Below are 21,852 nucleotides of genomic sequence, written 5' to 3'. Positions count from 1 at the left end.
CCTACGCTCTTGTGCTAATTTTGTGCAAAGAAGATTTCTTTACCTATTTTATGGATCACCAGGTCTGCAATGTTAGAACTTCTACTGTGGAATGTTTAGATAAAGATTGAAGTTTCTGTCTCTGTGTCCTATGCCTCTGTATTTTTTAAAAAGATTATTATTATTATTACTAGACTTTCATTCCCACACTTTATCCCAGCATTTTCTTGGCTTGCGTGACCCTCACACTCTGTCCTCATTTGCCACAGTGGGATTTAGGCAATTACCACGGTCCCCCATTGGCTAGCAGCCTGAAGAAAGAAAAAAGGAAAAACAATCCTCCAGGCCCAGCTCTGGCCAAGCTTTAGCTCAGTGTTCTGAGTGAACAGGAGGGGATGAAGTAATGGAATGGAGGTATTTCTAATTAGTTGAACCTCCTACTTCTCTTCGTTAAGGCCTTCCTGACTCCCGGTTGTTTGGCTGTCAATAGCAGAGGTAGAATAGCAGAGGTAGGAAGTGGTAGTGAGGTCAATGGTAAAGTCTGAGCAGACAGGAGGTACAGGACACAGAGAAGGCACTAAGGCAACGACTCTGCTACCCAGCAGGCAATTGTCCATCTCACCTGGGAGATATGCAGGCAGTGCTTAGCCACAGTACACCATTGAAAACATCTTTTCTTTCTTGTCGTGCTTATAGAAGCGGAACATTGCTGACGAGTAAATGGTTTGTGTCAGGAAACAATGGTCCAATTATAAGTCAAGTCTTAGCCTACTAGTTGGGAGAAGTTCTAGTCTGTCAAATCTTTATTTGCACACCAGTAGGTTTCCATTCTTGTTTATTAAAGAACGCAAGTGATTAGATCTGCTCCGAGGCTTCATTAAATGAAGCTCCCCAGTAATTATCTACACTCACAATAGTTTTGTGTAGACAGCTGGAAAAACTAAATGTTTTCACATTTAATTTAAGCACAGAAAAAGGACCGTTGTTACCACTCGTCTGATGACGTGAATGAAAGGGTGAGCAATATGAACATGTGATCTCGTGAGGCATATTTCATCACTTCTTCTGAAACCGTTCCTGGATTTACTTTAAATCCCAAAGCTGCCACCAAGCCTCAGGACTTGCAGGTTTCTTAGGGTGTTACACTTGTCCATCTGTGGAGTGCTTAACGTGACAGATGACTCCATTTCTCACTCATCTTCTCCCTAATCAGCTGTTTTTTTTTCTTCTTCTTAGGTCATAATTCTTGTGCTCCAATTTCCCTTGCAGCATGCCTGCCAGCCTACCCGCTGGTGTTAAAGATAAACAAAATATGGCTCATTTGAAATATAGGCTACACCAGGTGGTTGTTTGGCCTATGCTGAATGATTAGAAGTTTGGTGGAGCTGTGGCTTTCATCAAAGTGCTACAGTTGCGACTCCAAATAGATCACATTAAACAGGCACACTTTTCTGTTTTTTAATTTTTCTTTGCTGTTTTTCGTTTTGGTCCTTTGTTGTTGACTCAGTTTGTCTCACATCCCAAAAGATGGTGTGAATGTTATGGTAATGACATGCTTTTTGGTATCCATAAGGATTAGGAGGTGCCAGTCATTTCTCCCATGAGGCTTTGCCTTGTCACAACCCTGGAGCAAAGACATACTTGGGGGATGAATGAATTAGGATGCACTTGAAAAATCTCTCTATTTTTTTTTTTGTTGTCTTTTGCAATGTTGTGGGTGGGTCCCTTAGTTTTTTTTTTTTTTTCTTTCTCCCTTGTGTGTCACTGCCCCCCCCCCCCCCTTTTTCCCTTCTGCATTAAATTTTGATACTTTGAACGTTACTAAAGTAGTTTTGCACTCTTAGTTTTGCATGCTTGACTTGCTCCTTGTTTACTGTGTAAAATGTGCTATTTTTGAAGTATAATAGCAAAAATAAGTAAACAAGACCATTTAACTTGCAGTATTTCAAAGAGGGGGCTCATAGAAGATATTGTTTTCTAAAAAGGCTCCACGCTTGTTTAGAATATTGCTGATGGCGATACCCAAGCCGTGGCACTTTTGAAGTTGGTTCAGGTTAATCAAGTGAGGAGAAAGCTGTCCGACATCAAAAGTCCTTTCTATGATACTCAAAATGACTCTGAGTTTAAGTATGAATCCCCAGAAATGAGAGTGAATAATTCATTTGTCATGCTAAATCAAAGTGATGATCCTAACTTTAAGGCCTGTGATCTATTGAAATTGTCACAGTGGTTTGTCAGATGACAATGTTTCATGTAATCTGAAGCCAACTGCTATGATTAGGTCATAGCAGGGTAAAAATCTTCAGGCCTATGCGGTCAGCACAGAGCAGGTCGAGCCTTTAGAAAATTTTCATTACCAAAAAAAAAGTCACAGCATTGCAGGTGTATACTAACGTCTTTTAAGGCTGTGCAAAAATGGTTTAAAAAGCCTGCTAACGTGCTCCAGGCATCACCAGAAGCCAACATACCCCCTCATCACCAGCCTGGGTTTTCTCTACGGAAAATGGCGAATGTCGTGTCCTTGTGGTACAAAAATAATATAAAATACCTTCTCCCTGACTCATCACTCCTGCCCCTCCTCCTGCAAGTTCGCCCCAACTCCAACATGGTACTGCAGCCCTCCATTTCCACTGCCTCCTGTGAATATCCAAGCTGTCGAGGCTGACTGGGCTGAGCGTTTTCTTGCCAGGGCACAGTTGGACCAGATCCGGCCTCCGGGCCACATATACCGCACCACTCCAGCCCCTGCAAACAAGGCCTGCCCTGTGCAGCTGTCATCTAAATGCTAAGCGCTTTGGATCGCCACGGCCGATTCCTTTTGTACATACTTACTTGTTTTTTTTGTTCGGTTTCTTTGCGACTACTTGCTCTCTTGGAACACGATAGCTTTACATTCTTTACAGCTTGCTGACTATGAACTTCTATTTGTGTTCGTTTTGTGAAAAATACTGAATTTCAACAAGAGTGGGAGTATTTTTCTTTTTTAATAACAAAGGTATATAGTTGCAGAAATCTGTATAGATGCTGCAGATGCTCTTTGTCTATTTTAAGGATTGTGAGCTTTTACTCAAAGGCAGGTTTTTAAGCAACAGACTGTTATCTTTCAGATGATTGTATATGACCTAATCATTGCATCTGTATCCTCTGGAGGATTACAAAATGTGGTTGTCTGGCTTTATATAGGTATTGTGAACCAAGCCCATTTTAAGGGGAGGCAAGTTGAGAGACAGATTCCAGATGAGCCTCTCAAACAGTTTCATGTCAAATCCACAGACATACAAATCTCCACAATGATCTGCCAAGTTTCTGCTGAATTCACTGGAGCAGGAATAGCAGAATTTCACACCCCAGCACTGAGCCCCCGCTCCCCTCCTCTCAGCCATCACTGGGCGCTGCTTGGCAGCAGAGGATGATGGGAAACATCTGTGAAATTTGCTGTGTGTGTGTGTGGATGGTTGAATACACTCACCAGATAAAGAATTTTGTTTTTATGTTGGGTTTTTTTCTTTTTTTGAGACATCTTTTGTGTAACATCAGGTGAGCACATTCTTTTTTTTACTAAACAAACCTCACGGTGGAATAAATGTAGATGCAACAGGCAAACTGTTTCAGTAGTTAAATTGCTCAAGGGATAATCTTTTCGAATTGTTCAGATAAGCGAGCAGCAGCAAGTGAGGAAAAGAAGAGGCGGTTATGCACTTCCTTCGCAGCTAAATTACTTCCGGTGGATGACAAAAAGGAAGGAAAGGCAGCCCCCTGTTGGCTTAATTTTCTATTTTTACACAGCTTTCAATACTAATCATGCTGCTACTAGTATATTATCTAGAAAAAAAGAAAGAAAGAAGAAGAAAAAAAAACTCTGAGAGAATGATTCAGCTGATCCTCTGGATGCTCCTCTGCAGCTGCCAGCGATGTGACTGCTCAGAGTCACTGAAGTCTCTTTTATTTGGGTGTGCTGTGCTATATAAATAATGAAATGGAGCCCGTAATTGGTGGTTCTTGGTAATTAGGACCAAGCTGTCAGCTAGCGAAGTTGCCTCAGTCTGATGGCGCTGTAGCTAGGGCAGTAATTACTATTATCTTTGGGGACTGTTGACACAACAGTAATCCCATTCTCGTTGTAAGGATAGTGGGGCCTATGTTTTCTGTCCCTATTTTAAGAGGTCTGTCTGTAATAATACCACAGACTCAAATTTTCAGGTATCTGCATTAATGCTCGTCAACACCAAACCATGGGTGCTAATGGAGAGGAAGACCTCTCTCCTTAAGTTTGCTGTTTGGTGACTATGTGTGAAGAGCTTGTCCATATTTTCATTAGTCAAACAGTTTGACTTTTCCCTTCGAGCGGTGTGACGCCCAACCATAAACAGCATTATCAACCATCTCAGCAGGTTTTCTAATACCCCTGTAATCCTGTCATTTCATTCATGGATACCGCTGGGGTTATACCAGGCTTGGAACGTATCTGCCCGCCTGTCTCTGCTCCTCTGTGTGAGAGATTGGATTCCCCAACTCCCTCTCCTGCTTCGTCTTGCCACACACAAACACACATGTTCGTGCCCCAATGTTCACTCATCTCTTGTCATATCCTCACAGTGTATGGGCTGGTCAGACACGATGAGATGTATAGGGTACAGGGCGATGGCAACAACGTGCCCTGTGTGTAGGTTTTTTCCTAGTAGCAGATAATAACTTGCCCTTGCTAAAGTGAAGTTCTGTTCATCTGACTCGAGGCTTACAAGCACAGCATGTACTACATGAGATGAAGAAAGTGAATGTCTTAAAAAAAGGGGGGGGGGGGGGTGCCCAGGTGACATTTCCTTTTCCCTGCCGTGTTGTAAACGAATGAACCTGCTGGAGACTTACATTGACTGTATGCAAGAAAGGGTGGAGTGTGATTATTGCGTGAGTGGGAAAAAAAGAGCAGTGAGGGTGAGCAAAGGGCAGAGGAGCTGCTGTTTCCACGTATACAGTAACACGCAAATTGCGTCGTGTCTGAATTAAACATGTGGCACCTCATTGCTTGAGGCGTGATGGACATTCAAACATATTGCAAGGCAGAGAAAATGGCTTTTTAAGTAGGCTATTTATGGCGAAGATATTGTATTCATTTCTTTATAATAAAACATCCATTACAGTCTGAGTGAATGGCGTGGGGAGGTGAGGCCGGCAGAGTGCAGCTCAATGTAATAACAACTGTGCGTCTGCTCTAAATGAGCCAAGGAAAAGAGCGGGTTCCTGTAGATATTAGTTTCCTTTGTAGGGGAGCTCAGATCTGGTGATATGCTTCGCGAGGAGTAATAAAGAAATATATCTGTTTTTATTGTGCCCTGGCGACAGAGTTATGTTTAGAGCTAGTATAAAGAGCTGGTACATGGCGCAAAATGATATTATGGCCCATTAGGTGGGGGCCTGAGCTAAGCGTCGCTACTGGTAACTGAGGACTGGGGGTAATGGGGCCGCGGCGTATTGTCTGTGATCTGCTCTTTCACTTCTCTTGATTGAATCGTCTACATCGCTGGCACTTCATCTCCTGGGGAACCGGAGTAGACAAGGTGATTTTGGCTGAAGACATCACTCTGTCAAACCTGGGAGCTAAGAGAATAGGATGGGGGAATTGGAAGGGGTGCGTTCGGAAATGTAAAGGAAAGGTGACGTTTAGGAATTATGGTGTGTAGAGCAAACTGATCCCAAGGTTTATAGTTTTTACTTTGCAACAGAAATCATCTCATTCTGTTTTGTGGGTTCTCAAAAGAAAATAAAACAATAAAGATTTCTTTCTTTTTTCTTAAACTTTAGTATTGTTCAGTCGTCGTCCCCCTCCTGTGGTTTTGGTCTGTTTATGAAACAATACAAATTTAATAACTTTTATAAGATCAAGGTTCTTTGGCTCCTCACGTTGCACTGTGTGTCTCTGGTCTGTTTCTCTGACTCAGTTTCTCAGAATGAGTGAGAGATTTTACAGTATCATTGCATCTTTAGCTCACTTCTACTGTACTACTGACCCTTGACTGTACTGCAGTCAAGGGTCTACGAAAGGGGAGACGCTGTAAATTAGAATACCTGGGTTCTCAGGAGTCTCCCACTTGACCCATCCACTCTCAGAGCTCTCCTGTAAATTCAGCTTCACTTCTATCACTCATCAAACTGCGTTTTTCCAGTTACATGTTGAGCAGATGAGGTATTGTGCTGAGTGGCATATTTTATCTGCTGTCATGCAGCAGTCAGCATGCGGGCTCAGGAAGTAATGTGAGCCAAGCAGGCAAAGAATTCCAGGCATCCTGAATGAAACCAGGTGTGTGTGTGTGTGCGTGTGTGTGTGTGTGTGTGCGTGTGTGTGCGTGCGTGTCTGTCTGTTTTGTTTTGTAAAAAAATTTAATTCTACAATTTGTTCTTTTGGTGTATCTTGCTCGCACATAAGACTTACAGCCATGAGTGAATGTATGTCAGTAGACCGGCTTTCATAATAGTGAAAGATTCAGTGATAAGAAACCAGATGAGGCAGATGTGACTGCTGGCTTGTTTATGTTTGCATATCATGTTGGACTATCAGCTCTCTCCCCTTCACATACCGCTCTGGCTGTTCTGCTCATACGTCTTTCCTCATGTCGATCTTTTTAGTGACCAAAAAAGGAGTAACGCAGCTCCCTCTGCATTTTTGAGACACTCTGTCACATTTGAGCTACCTTATGCTTCCACCTGCCAACGTAGAGAATGGTCAACCCAGAACGAGTGTAAAACAGGCGAACAACCCAAAGTACTACCAGTTAATTGAGAACACAAAGATGTTGAAGGATATACCTTGTTTTGTTTTTTTTCTTTTACACAGGCTGTTTAGCAAAGCCCCAGAGGTTGATCTGCCAAGAGAATGGATTTTGATGTCTCCCTGCCCTATAACAACTGCTAGTTTATTTTCTAATTTAATATTGCCTGTTTTAACTTGAAAACACTGCACGTGTTATAAATTGTTTAAAAAAAACAAACAAACACGCACACAAACAAAAAAAGCAGCTGGTTACTGGCATTACACCCACATTGCATAAGTTTTGACCCAAGGCTGTGACTAAAGCATTTAGATGGCTCTGACAGCAACGTGCGAAAGCTTTTCGAATTTGTTCCTTGTCCAAAGACTCCACTCCTTTCGCTTGGGCTCCACTATGCCATCAAAGGAGATGGTGTTCATTGACAGGGTTTTGCTAGCAGGAATGTGTGACTAAGTGTCTGTGTGCTTGTTGCCTGAACATGTACGCCCCATATCAGCCATCACCACAGGAAATGACCAGCCGTTTGCTTTGAAGTCCCAGCAGACTTTTTCATTATTCCTACTATCTCTGGAGACACAAGGCGACAACCCCCTCTTCCTCTCTCTCCCTCCCCGCTCCTTACGCACCCGCTCTGCACTCACCCTCTGCTGCTCCTCACTCAGAGCTGTGCCACCAAATGCCTGATAGAATGCAGAACAAGCGTCTATTAGCATAGAAAATGGGAGTGCTGGTGGCCACAGGGCACAAACCCCACCACACACACACACACACACACACACAAATCCACACACCCTACTTGCCTGAAAAGGCTGAAAGGGCACGTGTAATTGCATTTTTCGTCTGCCTGTGCAGAAACTCAACGGAAGATACAGGGAATTCTAAGTTTCCCCAACCTTGGCCCATCCTTCCACTTCCCTTTTCTCGGTTATTTCCCACTTGCCTCGCTGCACACCTCCACTCCCTTCAACCCTCCACTTCCTCTTCTTATGCTCCTAGCATGTCGAAATGGGTGGCGTGTGGAGATGAAATTAATTGGATCCAACTGTAGAAAGTGTTCAGCCCCCCCGTGGTGCACTGCTGTGTGAGGTGGGATTGGCACACGCTCACCAAAAACTTACAGCAAAACCAAGAGTTGCTCTCTGCTGCCATTTTTTTTTTTTTTTTTTTTTTTTTGCCAATCTGGATCATCACTTCCTACACACAGTCTTACATGGAATCAAAAAATTGAAATTTTGCACACACACTATATTATACCCCAGTCCATATTTCACCCACATGCACAAGCAAAACAAAAAGCGCATATTTTTTCTGTTGATTCATACAATATGTATGCGCAAGTTTCCGAGCAGGAAGGCAGATGTGTTGTTTGTCTGCCAGTAGGGTGCATGCCAAGGCAGCGTGCCTGGGATGGGTGTGGTTGAAAAACTGGGTTAGGAAATCCCTTGTCGAGGTTATTACAAGCAGAAATACTAATGAAGCTTTTGCTCCAGTAATGGCATTACCAAATGAAAACACTAACCCACATGCTCTAAATGAGCACCTCAATTTCCAGTGACAAAATCCTAATGACTAAATATCAAGTGTACTATACAATTTGGATCATGAATATTAATGGAGGCTTTTATGACATGTAAAAGCAGAAGCTCTATGGTTCTGTTTGTTTTCAGTAACTTATGATAGACACTGACTGTGTATTATGCTGGTACTTTGACCTTGGCCAGTACAGCTCACTCCTTGTTTATTTACCAAATGATCTGAAACCTTTAAATGCATTAGTGTCTCATGTTAATACAAGCATTCCTGAGAGAAGGCAGATTCATGGTGAATTTAGGCGCTAGTCCCACTTTAGTTGCAGCTATGTATCTTTATCGTATGTTGTCCCCCAACTCTTTATCCTCATTTTCTTTAACCCCTCTACAGGGGTTAGACATTTAATAAAGATTTATAGCAAAGATGCATAACCATAGCCTGATTAACATAAGAAAATTTCTAATGAAAGAGTAGATTTAAAAAAAAAAACCTGGCTTGGCACTGACTGTGAGTGACTTTTTGTAATATAAATATTACTGTAAATAGCACTGTGGATGCATTTCAGGCTGCAGTAACAAAGCCAGGTTCAATACCAGTGCTTCTATTATGTGTATGGAGCCTTTCTTCTGTCTTGTGGTGTTATAAATGCTTCCTCTGTCCAAAGGTTGCTGTTTGTTCCCCTCCTTTGTTGTCTGATCAGTCCTGTGTGGCTGTGGCTTTTTGACTTCTCTGTTTGGCCTTCTCTCTGGTCCTGCTGGCTGGCTTTGTCTGATTTATGACAGTCTGGAGCTAATGGTACAGAACCAGGATTTGTGTCTATGGTGTTGTGACTGGACCAGTGCCGGCTCATTGGCCTCCTCACTTCTCTCTGTCTCTCCGCTCTCTCTCACTTGCTCCCTCTGGATGTGGTGAGCGACGGCCGGTGAGTGAGTCGGTTGTTGATCAGCATCCCCACACTCTACCTCATTTGTCTTTGTCCCCCCCTCCCTTTCTGCCAGAAGAGTCGGGCTGCAGGCTGGCAGGGGATCCAGCTCACCTTCAGACAAGGCCACCAGACCTTGTCTCACCTTTTTATTTATTTTCCTCTCTCAAAATCCCTCAGCACTTCTTTTTACACACTGAAGCCTCATTTCCAGTGCATAGTGCAGCTGAACTGGACTCTACTCATTAAAGGTAAAGTACGTAAAATTTTAAGTTATTTAATAGACAAGGGAATGTTGTATTCATAAATATAAATTGATTAGTGTGTAATTATGTCTTCCAGCAGTCTTACAAATTTAGAACTAATCCACAAATGGATTAGTGAGCACCAGGTTTTGAAAGATGCTGTATTCCCTCAACATCATGAATATAGTGGCCAAGATACATAATTGCATTTTATGTATGTCGCTAGAGACCAACCACATATACATTATGCAATAGAAGTTCCTTTTAATTTAAAGATCACTGCACTCTCTCCTCCCTCATTTCCACCTCCCTCCTTTCTCTCCTCACTCCTCCTCTCCTGAATAGAAGTTGGGGCTGTAACACACAAAAACATACACAAACATGCCTATTTATTTCACATACTGTCACAGTTACTTAATCCAGCAAATTAGCCCTTTGACCCTCCTGTCTTTGGACAGCTCACGAGTCGGCTAAATGGCAACAACAGCTTGTTATTAGCTAGCAGTACGCTAGCTAATGTTGGACCGAAGTGTCCTAAAAATCACACTTTCCCTCTGATAAACAGTTTGATTTTGATCTGACATCATAAGATGAGAAGAAGTTTTTTTGCTTGGTGCAGTCCAACAATGCTAGATCTGTTTGAAAGAAAATTTCACTAACGGCGGCTAACAGCAGCTAACAGAAGCTAAAAACAGGTAAACGTAGCCAAAACAGAAATGACTACTGACAGAAAAGTTCAGGATATTTTCGACAGCTCACCTTAGTACAGTGGTTCCCAAACTTTTTTTTTGCTGGGCCCCCCTTTGTTTTACAAGAAAAATGTTCGCGCCCCGCACACGCACGCACACACACATCCTCCAACCACACACACATATTTTGCTCCATTGTGGTTTATTTCACACCTCAAATATTTAGTGAACAATTAAGCAAATACAAGTAATCTGCAATAAATGACAGGTAGTAATAAAATAAACTACTAAGTCTTTTACGTAGCGTAAAACACCTACACGGGTATTTTTGAAAATGCAGCTGTTTCGTCCACACGTAAACGGCGTTTTGAATCACCGAAAACTGAGATTTTTTTAAAACTCCTTTTTTGCGTTTACCTGTGGACGAGGAATACAGAGTTTGTCACACAACCTCAAAGGTATGTACCTTTTTTCACGTCACGCTGTGTGCCATGTTATTGTTTACATGAGATGAATTGCAGAATGGCAGATAGAGACAAAATACTGTTAATCTGACTATCTGCAGGTTTTACACGCTTACATACACACGCAGTTACTGTCCCCCCATTTACAAAGGCAGAGGCGTCACGATGTGATTATTTTACGTGTAGTTGTTGTTGTTTTTTTTCCTGTGTAATAATATTCAACATTGCTATCAATACATTTTTCAAAAAATGCCTCTCTGTGCAAAATAGGTTTAAAAACATAAACAGCTGTGGGATACTGTTTGTCCGTGATTTGAACCGGGGGAACAAATCGTGGCAGGATCAGCCTGATATCATTTGTATCCCGCTGTAACTTTACTGTATATAGTATAGTATGTATATCTCCAAAATGTCAGCAGTAGTTAGTCATTACAAGAAGTGTTTGTGAACTAAAAATCACGAATGTGGGATACTGTTTGTCCGTGATTTAAACAGCCCAGTGCTGCTCCCGACAAAGGGAAAACCAGTTCTGTAGGGGAGACCTACCTTGGCACTTGTGCAGGTGAAGCCAAAGGGAAGATATGCTTCACCATATTTTCTAGTCTTTGGCTTAGAATGAAGTTGGTTTGGAAACATATTCAGCTATGCTTCATCTCCTGCTTTGTGTTTCTGTAGGCGCCCGTGCTAGCAGTGTCCAAGCGGTTTTTTGGGGTTTTTTTTCACCCTTTTCATCCCGCGCCCCCCCCCCTGCCATGGCTCTGCCCCACACTTTGGGAAGGTCTGCCTTAGTATCACTGTTATTGGACATAATTGGGCTGAGTCACTGAGTCATCATCATGTATGAGACTTCTCTCATAAGGTTTTACAGGCTCGTCAGAGGTAATAGATGTTATCTTCAGTGGGCCAACACCCCACACCCATTACAGATGAAAGGCGGCCAGAGTTACACAGTAGACACTTTAGCTAGGATTATGCACTTAAATTGGAAGAGATTTAAAAAAAGAACGCAAGTGACTGCAATCTACTGACATCTAGTGGCAGTATATTACTCACTCTGCCTTTAATTGATTTAACTGGTTTTGGTATATACTCGTAATTTTCAGGTTATGAGTAAGAAACAGCAATTACGATTTTTGTCCATTTATCTGCCATGGCTGTCATATATTCCTACTCATGTGTCTGTCACACAAATGCTTTGGATTTTCTTTCTTTACTTTCATGCATTGTGTTTTTGTACTTTTAAAAAACCTCCATCTCATTGCATGACTTAAAGAAGGAACCACACCACAAAACAGTTAGGAATCATATTGCAGTTTCAGTGTCAGTTTGAGAGCTGTTAAAGCACCAACTAATGCAATAACTTGATGTCCTCGACTGTGATGACCACCTTGAAAGTCTCATATGTTTGATTAGGAGAATGAAATATAGGTAAGTACCTTGCACCAAAAGTAGAACCTCCACCACGCTGTGGAAATGCAACTTAACATAGGCCTTTGCCAGCCCTCTGTGTCAGGCTGCGAGGCAAACGGGGGGGGCCTTGTATGTGGAACTGTGTTAATTAGCACAGGAGTCTGGAGACGAAAAGCATGATATTTACTGCCACAGTCCCCCCTCCCGCTCCCCCAAATCTCTCTCCTTCTTCCTCTCTTCCTTTTTCTATGTCTCTGGAGGTTGCTTCCATCACACCGCTTGCATCGCCAGGTTTGTGAAGGATGTCGCTGCCAGCTGTCGTTTTCATGGACGGCTGCCAAGCTCTCTCCATATCTTCCGTCCGTTGTCATTTTCTCATTTATTCCCATCTCTTGCTCTCTTTTTTCCCCCACACTTCCGCTGTTTATCTGTTAATGAACTCTGTGTCTCAAGCCCAAGCTCCAGCCTTGCCTCAGGGAGAAGGTTTTTTTTCTTTTTTTTTCTTTTTTAAAGATGAGGACAGTGTGGGAGCGCTCATTGGCACGTTGGCATAGTCATATGTACCAAGGTCGCGTAGGGCGGAGCATGCCCAGGTCGGCACACAGTCTGTGTCCGCTACACCATGCCAGCTCTGCAATCTGTGAGCAGTGTGTTAAGAGCAAAACAGATACTCCATTTCCCTGATGGCTTGGTGGCGTTTGCCTTCTTCATTGGCCTAATAAAGGTCAGAAGAGTATGGACAGACAAAGAGAGCTTTATATCCCTTCTGAACAATAAAAATCCCATTGATTGATTGGCAGCTTCTGCATGAACGTCCTCCCAGACCAAGCAACATGTTTTTTTTGCGTGGAAGCAGTCCTGCTGATGCTGACTTCACCCCAACTGAGCTCTTTGCACTTTGGGTGATTTGTCGCAAATTCCGCTTGTGAGTTTCAGATAGAAAGATATAGTTAAAGACAGAAGCAGTGGGCCAGGCATTCTGTTATTGTACATGTGTCTGAGCCATTTAGGGTTTTGAAAGCATGGCTAACGTAGCCCACACAGACTGCCATCCTCATTCAATCAAAAGAAGAGGATTTTTCAGTTTGTCTTGAGATTTTGAATTTATCTGTGAGGCTTACTGTCTGTATGCGTGAAAGTGAATCCATTTGTTTGTGTGTCTGCGTTATAGTTCCTGAGTAGCCGTGTCTCCCCTGGTGTGCCAGAGCTGTTAAGCTCTGCACTTTATTTTACCCTGGCCTCCTATGAGGTGTCATAGCGAGCCAAATGTACAACAGAAATAAAGACTTGACATCCCTCCTGTTGCAAAAGTGAAACAACCCCTCCTACATGGACACACAGACAGTGCATTTACAGTCAATTCTTTTGTTCGCTGCTTTATAACTTTTGCTCCTGAGATTTCTGGCTTTGTAAATTAAGCTCACTTGGCCTCTGATTGTATCAATTAATCTGCCTTGGCAGTGCTTTGTGAAGGACATACTGGGCAAGGCTAATTGTGCCTTTAAACCAGATACATACGAGAATTTCCATGTCATTAGTAATCCTTCTACAAATACAAGAGACTATAAAATCATTTATATTCCTCTTTATTTTCTGTGTTGTTTTATTTTTTACATCGTGTGCCTCTCCATTTGTCCTACACCCCAATAACTCTCCCAATAGTATTCCACCCATGGGTTGATAGGCTTTTGAGAGCTGAGTTTTAAATATCCTTTCATTGATGAAGTTCTTTGATACCCTTGTTAGAGTGAGCCGATTCCAACATTGGGGGAATTAAGGCCGCTTTTGTACACTGAAGCTCCTCGGTGCCATGCAGCGCTGTGATAGTGACTTCTCTCTGAGAAATAGAGGAATGGGGACAGCGAGGGTGGGAGGGAGCATCTCTCTGATCTTCTGCCTTTCTCAGAACCATCTGTCTGGTGCTGGCCCAACATTCTGTGCCGCTTAGTATTAGCACTTACAAATATATACATTTCTCACATCTAGCTTTTGAGAGAAGTCATACCCCACACTGAGATATGCTCGCCAGGAGATGGGAAGCGAGAGCAGATTGGAGCCGGGCATAGTTGTGGGAGCGATGCCTGCCATTTCTTCCTTGATGGGAGGGTTGGAAACGAGGAGGGGAGGAGTGCACACATTTGGATGGATAATGGAATCGGGACGAGACCTTGGCTGTGTGATCAGGGCTTATCATAAATATCTCAGACTAACTAATGAAATATGTTTTTTGCAGCTTGATATCACATCAAGCAACATTTACTCTGCATACTGACTCACATATGTGCACATGTATCAGTTTTACACTATATCTTTGCTAAATCACCAACTTGTATTGAAAACGAGGCTCAAAACTGTTGATACCCGCTGTGAACACGACATATAAGTATTCACTTAGTTATTATTTATTCCGTGTTTGCTGCTGTACAGATAGTTTTGCTCTGTTAGTTACAGATAGAAGTGTAAAAAGTTCAGGAGCTCAAGCAAAGTGAAATTCACAAATGCTAATAAGCTACATGCAGCATAGCACTCTTCTTGTCACTTGTCAGCATTAGGTAAGCTTCTGAATCGTACAGCAGGATGATTTGGTGTTAAGTCTGTCGTCTGTCTGCTCTTCCTCCTCTTTTTTTTTTTTTTTCATAGATATCTTGGGGTGAGCAGCTTTTATCCAAGGCTTCTATTTCTCTTTAGGAGCTAGTGACTGACTCTCCCACCCCTCCTCCTCCTCCTTGGTTTCTTGCTGCTGTGAAATGGAATTGCTTTCTCATTTATTAAAGATTTTCTTGTTGCTGCCTCGTACTACTCCAGGAGTGAGATCACTTGAAATGGCTGAAAGTTCTCAAAAACCACTGGAGAATTATGGGGTGGCAGCAGTGGTGTGGCAGTGGATGGGGGCGCATAAATAAGGAAAATTGCTTTTCCCCCCCCATTTTTCTGAATTAAATCTGTTTGGGGGACCTCTTTTTTTCCCGACAACACACAAATTAATTCCGGCAAGTTGTCGCTTTACATTAAAGCATGAAGTGGCCTGCTGGTGTAAGGGAAAGCAATCCCTCTTCTGGTTGCCATGGGAGCAGGTGCATTGTACGATTGCATACCAGCTGTGTTGGTTCTGCCAAAACTGCTGCCCACCTATATCCTATGGACTTTTCTTGAGATGAATGGATTTTCCCTCTAAGAACATTTTGGATTGTACTGGTATTTAAAAAAAAAAAAAAAAAAAAAAAATACTATTCCCATGTGTGGCTTACTCCAGTCTTTTCACGTGATCTCTCCATTTTCTTTTGAGTATCAAACAGCAGAGGATAATCTGCATGTTCTCCAAATAATACCAGTCTTCCTGAGTGAAGTGTCTGTAAACAGTTGTTTGCAGTAAATGAGCCTTATGAACTTTCTCGCATAACTTGCCTCCTCCATACCTCTCGTTTTCTCCTTCACTTGCTTCCTCCTCTTTAAACTCTCATCATTTCCATCTGCCCCTAAACAACACAACTGTTCCTTGCGTCTCATGCTAATGCCCCAGCACCCACAGTGTTGGCGCACCAGCGCAGCATTGCTCGGTGGGTGTGTAGCGCCAATCTTAATCACATTGGGTGAGCACACCTGTGAAAACAGATGTCCACCGGGGCTGGCATGCTGTTCCTCTTTAGGGTGGAGCTTATGTGTCTGTGTGTGCGTGTGTGCTGCTGTGTGCCACTCTTTCTCTTCCCTCCCTCTCTTCTGCACAGAGCTACTAAGGTTCCCAGCAGGCAGTCCTGGCCTCGACACCCAGACAGGAAGAGCCCACGGCAGCATCAGGCAGGAGACAGGAAACACCAGTCCCTGGATTTACCCCCTGCCCTATATATTTTAATACTAGTCTTGCTTACAGATAATGAGACTGAATGATCAAAGCCACAGATCTTCTCTGCTTTCATTTTAAATAAACATGCTGATATATTACAAAATCATCTTTGAAGAAATTTGATGCTGCTAAGACCGAAACATTTTTTTTCTTTTTTTTTAAAGGCAGAATTCGATAAACACCAGGTGTTGACCTTTTAAATGAAGCTCTTAGATTATGAATGGGTCTCAGCCATAAGAATGAGCTTACACTGATATTTGCCGTATAGAAAGGCATTAGTACAGGCTGCTATCCGATTTAAGTACTTTATGATGGCATTCAGTCAGTGCAATGTTGTTTTGTATAATTACATCTTTATCTGATAGAAAGCATCTTTTAAAGCTAGATCCACACAGCTTACGCCTAGAGGCGTTAGGAATAATGTACGTCGTTAAATCGGTTTGCCAGATAGCTACTGATGTTAATGAGTTAAACAGACAGAATAATCTGTATTAGTGAATTTTAAAAAGGCAATAAACTCAACGCTAGACATAGTAGGAAAGGATTAGCCTTTGTGATTTCTATCCAGCTGTGCTTTCCCATTTGCCTGCCTAAAGCCTCAATCCATTTGTTACTGCCAAATCCTCCTGGCTGCTCTGTTTGGTAGAGGAGCTTCTCCCAGGTAGCCATCCTCCACAGACACAGAAGTCGCCAAACGCTGGCAGACACTCCCCTTGTCCTGGTTCACAAATATCACAAAAGACAAAAAATATTTTCTGACTTAAATTCAGGCGGGACTTGTATCCTTTTTGGGAGCTGATGTGATTTCCTGGAGTGGATTTAATGGTACATTGATATTACTTCCACCTTACTAATTATTACTGCACAAACTGCCTGCTCAGTTTTTGATTAACCTCCATCTGGACAAATAATTTAGCTCATCTCTGCATTGATATACTGTGCATATAGGTGCAATCGTTGTTACTAGGTTTAATCAGCTCAGCACACTGTGTGACAACTGAAGGAACAGAAAAGGAACCTGATAACTCATTAACATTTGTCAGCTCTCATAAGGACGGGAACTACTAAAGATAGACTTTAGTTAGTGAGGATTGTGTTTTCACCCCGACTCATAGACTGTAGTCAAACTGGAGCTATGGTACGCTTCATATAGAAATTATTGTTTATTTCCACTGTAAAAACATAGTCTAATCAACATTCACAAGAAGTTGCATAAGTAGTATTTTCTTCCCACTGTTAATTAATTAATTACAGCTACCCAGAGTAAATAATTTTAATATTAGAAAAGAAACTTTGACTCTTGGTGATGGTCTTATAATTTCCTGCAGCTTTTCATTGTGTATTACAAAAGCCCATTAATTTGCCATTGGCCTAAATGCTGTCTGGAACAACAACAACTCTTATTACAAGAGAAGAGGGAAACATTTCATTACCCACGCCTCTCTAATAGTATTCCTGTCCAAACCAGGGCTCATGAAAACTTTTAACACCACAATTAATCTCTTCTGCTGGGCTGGAAAGAAAACTATCTGCATTGCCTGAGACAGCATGTTATAAGTTATTTATTTTTTTAATTTATGATTGAGCTGTACCATCCACTTCCATTGATGCACATGGCACATCCAGCAGGTTCCCTACTGCAACATGGTCCATCCATGTTCCAGGCTCCACACGCTGCTCCATCTTTCCGTGCATCCAGCATTGATCCAGCCTCTTATCTCCACTCTGATCCCTGTGTTATTTCAGGAGCATAGGGATTGCTTAATGATCTATTGACCCGATCTATCGATCTGTACAGTCAACCACAATGGGCCATCCACTAAAGAGGAGCCTGTAGGGCACACACTAGTCTCTTGAGTCATGCCCTCCCATCTCCCATGCAACCAATCTCGATCCTCTTTGCTACCCTGCGTAACCTCACCAAGACTAGGTCCTAATGTGCTTTAGGCTTGTGGCTGTAAAGTGCTTGATATATTTTCGCTACTAAACAGCACTTTTTCTAAGATGACTTCATGCAGATGACTTTGCATAGATAAATCTTCTCACTGTTTCCATTTAACCCTAATGTCTATGTGTAAATGAGTTGCTGACAAAGACACAGCAGCATATCTGGTTTGTTTGAAGTGAGATTGCCTCATCTGGGCTGTGACTTTTATGCCCTCTGCAACAGGCTTGCTGCTTGATTTAATCAAAAAACAAGGCAGCAGACTGAGATGAATTTGAAATGCAGCGGTGCAATGTAGGGTCTTACCCAGCTTAGTTTACCTTTGTTAAACATAACCTTCTAATTTTGACAGTAGTAAACCTAAAAGAAGAAGACAGCTTCCTAGTAGGTGAATAAGGATCTTATTTATAGGCCGCCTGCTGTGCATACAGGTGTAAATACATATAGTCTAACACATGAAGAAACCACTTGAACACAAGCGACACATTTGATTGGATCTTTGCCTGTGTATTGTTTGCGCCGTGGCACCTTTGACTCCAGTTGCTGAGCTTGCCATGGATGAAATCCTCAGGGATTTGCAAGACACAAATAAATGACTCTGCTGTGCTTAATGCATTTGCGGGATTTTTGCCAGTGCTTTTGTGCTTGTATTTGTCCTGCTTGCAGTCCGGCTTAAAGATGGCAAGCATGGTTGGTCAGTGTGTCTGTTTGTCTGTGACAGTTTCAGGGAATTTTCATTAAATTTGTTATGGATTGTCCAAAAAAGAAAGATTTTATAATTAAGTTTGCCTAACCTTTCATCTTCAAGTCTGGTAAAAAAAAAAAAGAAAGTTGTTTTTGAACCAGCACTTTAGGTAATGACATGGTGTTTTTCATTTTATTGTTCAGTTTCACAGTGTGTAATTGCAGCCTAGAGAATTTTGTTTAGCAAGTTACTGATAATATGTTTTAGTGCATCTCCAGGATCTTTGGGATTTGCCATTTACTGCAACAGCTGCATTTAGCATTGATGAATCACTGTCTCTTTCCTTTGTCAGTTTTGACTGCCATTGAGTTTGCAATGCAAAATGGCAAAATCAATCTGTCCACTCTGGCATTATAAATGACCTTCTGGGGTTCATAACTGTTCTCTTGTGTGCAAAAATGTAATCTTTTATTAATCTGGTAGTTATACTGACCTGCGTTATGAAAATTCGGGCATTTCTTTCAGGATCTGTAGGGAAAAAACTGTCGGTTATGGTCAATAATAAAATTGTCTGTATTTTAGTGTTTTGGTATAGTACTGTCATAGTTTGCTTAACAATGAAGCCTCTGTGGGTGAGTAGCATGGTTTTAGATTCTTTGTTATTTTCTAACTAGATTTAGCATCTCATCAATAACGTTTTGTTAGTAACCATGTTATTCATCCAAGACTGTCTCTGAAAATTACATTCTGAATATTTTTTACTTTTTGAGAAAAAATACAGTGGAATGGATTTTTAACCAGATTGTTTAACACAGTCGTTGAGAGTGGTGAGAGGATGCCTGAGAAATAGAGAAGAAGATCACTAGCACTGATTTTCAAAAGCAAGGGTGATGCTGTAGTAACTACAGAGAAATGAAGTTGATGAGCCATGAAGATATGGGACAGAGCCGCTGAAGCTAGGTTAAGAAAAGAGGTGAGGATCAGTGAACAGCAGCATAGATTTTTATGCCGGGAAAGGGCACTACAGATCCAATGTTTTCTTTGAGAGTGCTGATGGAGAAGTATAGAGAAGGTCAGAAGGAGCTGCACTGTGACTTTTGTGGATCTAGACAAGAAAGAATATGATAGGGTGCTAAGAGAGGAGGTGTGGAAGTCAGGAGTGTCAGAAGTATGTGAAAGTGGAGCAGTACATGTATGAGGACAGACAGTGGTGAGGTGTTCAAAGTGAGGTTGGGATTACATCAGGGAAGGGCAGGTTGAATAATGAGGTTAGGCAAGAATCTTCATGGATGATGAGGTTTGCATGGTGGTTCTTAGCGAGAGTAGTGAGCAGGTGAGAGCCTGGGGAGGTGGAGGTATGCAGTGGAAAAAAGAGGAATGAATGTCTGTAGAAGCAAGACAGAATACATATATGTGAATGAGATGGAGGCAGGTGTAACAGTGAAGCTGTACGGAGCAGAGGAAGTGAAGGGAGATGAGTTTACATATATGGTATGAACCCTCTAAAGCAACAGATGTGAAGAAGAGAGTGCAGGCAGGGTGGAACTGGTGGAGATGAGTATCAGGATTGATTTATAACACAAAAAGTAAAAGGGAAGGTTTACTAGATGTATATGCCATGATGGTTTGGAAACCCTAACACTGAAAAAAGACTCGAGGTAGGAAAGATGAAGATTTTCAATAGGAGAGATTAACGATAGTGCATGAGTGCATCGGAGGGACAGCTCAGGTTGAGTGGTTTGGAGGCAAAGTTAGAGAGACAAGGCTGAAATGGTTTGGAGATGTGCAGAAGAGGGATAGTGGATGTATTAGTCAAAGAATAGTTAGTATGGAGCTGGCAGGCAGGAGGAAAAGAGGAAGACCACAGAGGATTCATTGATGGTGTGAAGGAGGACATGTAGAGAGGTGGTGTGACATAGGATGGTGCTAGGGATGGAGATGGAGGAAGATGATCTACTGTAGCCACCCTTGAAGGGAGCAGCCCAAAGGAGATGATGGAAGTTGGCAGGCAAAATGGTGGAGGCTTAATCCCCAAGATATCAAATCACTTTGGTTGGACTTGAGCACCAAAAAACTTTGTTAGGTTTTTAGATTCAGGTAAAAATCATGGGTTGCCAGTCAACACATGAAAAGCATCTCTCCCATTTTTTTTTTTTTTTTTTGTTATTACAAGTGTGCCATATACAAGTCTGACATTAGAGTTAAAGACAGTCCCACATTTCATCAAGTCATGAGCAGTGGAATGACAAGGTGCACAGATTCGATGATGTGATTATGATTGTCGACACACGGTATGTGGCATTATAAAAATTAATGTGGCACCGATCGATATCAGACAACTTTCAAGCACCTCAATTTTATACTTGCTGCAGGGAACAGATGGTATCCGCTGATAATGTTGCCCGAGTTGGATCCATTGCAAAAGAGATACAGAGAGGGGAGACCAGATCCGGAGCGCACGAGACAGGAGAATAGAGGTTAAGGCACTGTGTAATACTTATTCGCCTAACCTGTGTGGATGACTAATTCCATAATCAGATTTATGTAATGAATAGTTAATTGCACATCAGCTCCTACTGGTTATGTACACAACATGTGACCCCCTTGAAGTTGTGGATTCATTTACACAAACATCAGCAGCACAGTTGCTGTGCAAACTGATGTCTGCGCTCCGCCGCCGTTATCATTAGCGGCAATGCTTTATGTAGCTGGAGGGCATAAATTTGTGTTCACACTGTGTTTCGAGGGAAAAACGTTCCAGTGACACTCAAATATTAAAATACACCCACAGGCATGCTAAAGCCTCAGTAGCAGAGTACTTTATGAGATGATTCTGCTTTAGAGGCCTTAGAGTAACCTGTTGATGAATTTCTGCATGCAGAAACTTGTTTGTAATTGATCGGCCTTGGCGTGGCATTGATAGGAACGAGAAAATAGTCCTATGTGTACACCTCGTAAATCTATGTCATGTCGCGTTGAATCTTCTCAAACTACATACACGTCCTTAGGGAACTGGTGAATGAGATGAGCGTCCACTGCTGAAAAGCTTGTTATTGGAGTCCATTTCTGTTCTGGGATTCCTTTTGGGCCCCTGTGATTACATTGTCTTAGCCCGCTGTGTTTGTGTGCGTGCCTGCCATTATATGTGTGTGTATTTCTGTCTGTGTGCGAGAATATGTGCCTCGCCAAATTTTCTGCTCTGAAAGTAGGCCCGAATAAGGGATCAGAATTCTTAAAACGAGTCTGGGCACATCTGGTTTTGATTGGCAGAGGGAAAAAAGGGTCCCTGTGTTCTAGGGACAGGCAGTAAAAGCCTGACCCAACCCAGTCTAGCCCAGCCCAGCACAGAACCAGCCAGCACAGGGGGGGGGGGAAGTG

General features: G+C 42.2%; 1 protein-coding gene across 2 annotated transcripts in view; it reads left to right on the top strand.

The window, feature by feature from the left end:
* plxnb2b (plexin b2b) overlaps positions 1–21,852 on the top strand; it is a 150,758-nt gene that overhangs the window by 28,213 nt on the left and 100,693 nt on the right. The window lies entirely within an intron of this gene.

Source organism: Rhamphochromis longiceps, linkage group LG7 (genome assembly GCF_057381845.1).
Source record: "Rhamphochromis longiceps isolate RC_006_pf linkage group LG7, R_longiceps_female_GT1.1, whole genome shotgun sequence".
Taxonomy (NCBI): Eukaryota; Metazoa; Chordata; class Actinopteri; order Cichliformes; family Cichlidae; genus Rhamphochromis; species Rhamphochromis longiceps.
Note: the sequence above shows the minus strand (reverse complement) of the source record. Positions and strands in the feature narration are given on the sequence as shown.